This window comes from Perognathus longimembris, chromosome 4, assembly GCF_023159225.1.
Source record: "Perognathus longimembris pacificus isolate PPM17 chromosome 4, ASM2315922v1, whole genome shotgun sequence".
Lineage (NCBI taxonomy): Eukaryota > Metazoa > Chordata > Mammalia > Rodentia > Heteromyidae > Perognathus > Perognathus longimembris.
This window is the reverse complement of record NC_063164.1, coordinates 58,196,762-58,199,353: the sequence shown is the minus strand read 5'-3', so window position 1 is coordinate 58,199,353 and position 2,592 is coordinate 58,196,762.

Sequence of the window (2,592 nt, the reverse complement as noted above, 5' to 3'; positions counted from 1 at the left end):
CATTATTCAAAATAACTTTGGAATTCAGCATAGATGTTATATAAATTTATTTTTTAATTAAAGAAAGCATAATAGAAAAGGAGAAAGTTGCTAATTAAAAAGGGGAAGAAAATGTCATTCTTCTTCAAATGCATGCCGAGTTCAACTGTGTAATTTTAATATCAAAATGAAGAAAATGAAGATTCTGAACCACCTTAAATACTAAAAAGAAAATTAGAGCCTAACGTATGAAACTGTAACCTCTCTGTACATCAGTTTGATAATAAAACTTTGAAGAAAAAAAAAGAAAATTAGAAAACAGAAACCTGCTCATGCAGTTTCCAAATAAATGAAAAAGAAATTGCATATTTCTTGGTTAATATTTACATGCTACAACGTGCCATCAAAAGCTACTGTTTTAGAAATGGGGCGTGGTAGTAACTAACTAACTTGCCGGAATTGATTTAATTGGAAATGAGCTCCTTTTCCTTTCAAAGCTATGTTTTAATAGTAGGATAAGAAAATTTCCTTCTAATGTTCTAATTGTGCTTGGTATCCTGTTTATGAATATATTGATCTTTGATATGGCATTGTAAGTATCTATGTATATTTACATGAAGAAGAAATTGAATTTACTTTTATTGCTGCATCTATTAATAGAAAAATTTTGTTTCTATATACTTTAACATGAATTATCCTACTTATCATTTAATCTATACAGATAATTTGTGCCTCCAGTTAGGCTAAGAAAATTGTGCAAAATCGTACAATAAAAAATCTTTGTTTATTTTCATATAATAAAATATTAATGCTAACATAAAGAGCAAAGGCTAAATTATTTCTAAATCTCTATAATAAGTTGACAGACACATTTGTCCAAATGGCTATTGCTATTTCTAGCTAGTGCGTAGTTTCATAAATTAATATGTTGAGGTAAGACTTTTTCCTTTTTTTTTTTTTTTTTTTTTTTTGGCCATTCCTGGGCCTTGGACTCAGGGCTTGAGCACTGTCCCTGGCTTCTTCCCGCTCAAGGCTAGCACTCTGCCACTTGAGCCACAGCGCCACTTCTGGCCGTTTTCTGTATATGTGGTGCTGGGGAATCGAACCTAGGGCCTCGTGTATCCGAGGCAGGCACTCTTGCCACTAGGCTATATCCCCAGCCCCAAGAGACTTTTTCTTTACATTTGCTGTACATATACATAGTAACAAAGATTCCAACTGTTCTTACTTTTCTTAACCAAACTAAAATGTTTGTGATACCTTTAAAATTGATCCAAATAAAATCAACACCAATATAATTATTATTTTTTGATTTCTCATTAGAAAACCATAGTATTGGATTTATTAGATCCAATCTGCTTAGATAATATTTGGAACTAGAATGATCTGGTTCTAAAATTATAGTTAAGCTAATTGAGAAAAATATGGTATAATGACCACATAGTGGAAATGCCCATTGAAGTTCAATTGACTTAACACCTGAAGTTGGAGAAGGAAAAGAAGATGGCAGAGGAGAGATGAGAACTAGGAAGCTCTTGATATGGGAGTTTACAATCCAGAATGGGTTTGAAATCTGCAGTGTAGAAGCAGACAGATTTCTTGGGTAAGTATCTCAATGAGAAACTGCTTCTTCATTAAGACTCGCTGTGATGTACAGAGGGTTTACAATTTCATATGTAAGGCAGTGAGTACATTTCTTATCCAACATGTTACCTCCTCCCTCATCCCCCCCACGTTCCCCCTCCCCACTTCCCATCCCCCATGAGTTGTACAGTTAGTTTTCAGCATATAGTTTTTTTTTCTGAATAATTACTTATTTATTGTCAAAGTGATGCATAGAGGGGTTACAGTTTCATACATAAGGCAGTGGGTACATTTCTTCTACAATTTGTTGACTGCAGGATTCTTAAGAAATCTTAATCCCTTCTTAAAGTTTGGAGGACTGGGTAATAGCTTTGGGGCAAGGCTCAGCTGATTAAAATTCATAAAGATTTTTCTGTTATTTGGGACAAGAATCTCTATCTCCCACTCTGTCTCTCTTCTTGTTCACCCTTTCTTCGACCTTTCACCCTCTCCTCAATTGCTCCCCCAGTACACGCACACACACACACACACACACACACACACACACACACACACTTATACATATGTTCCTATATAAGGACATGGAAGTAGTAGATAGTAAGAGAGTAAAAATATATTTAGTTTGTAAATAATAACAGAATTCCAGATTTCTTAAAAGGGAAATAACTTCAAGAGAGGAAAATATCATAGAGTACTTCCTCACTTTATAAAATTTAATATCTATAGATTGGAAAGAACATTTGATTATAAATTGGGAAAACTTTATCAAATGCATAATGTAAAAAAAAAGAACAAAATTGGATGTTTTATTCTTTTTGATAACCTTTATATATGAAGAAGGCAGATTTAAATGCATTTCTTGGATTACAGTATATTATAACTTAGCCCTGGCAAAAGTTGATATTTTTTGTTGAGTAAATAATTTGCATTTGTAAGCAAATTACTCTGTTATTCTGTCAGTAGGAATTGTGTGTGTGTATGTGTGTGTGTGTGTGCACACATGAGCATTGGTGCTCACATGGTGCTGCA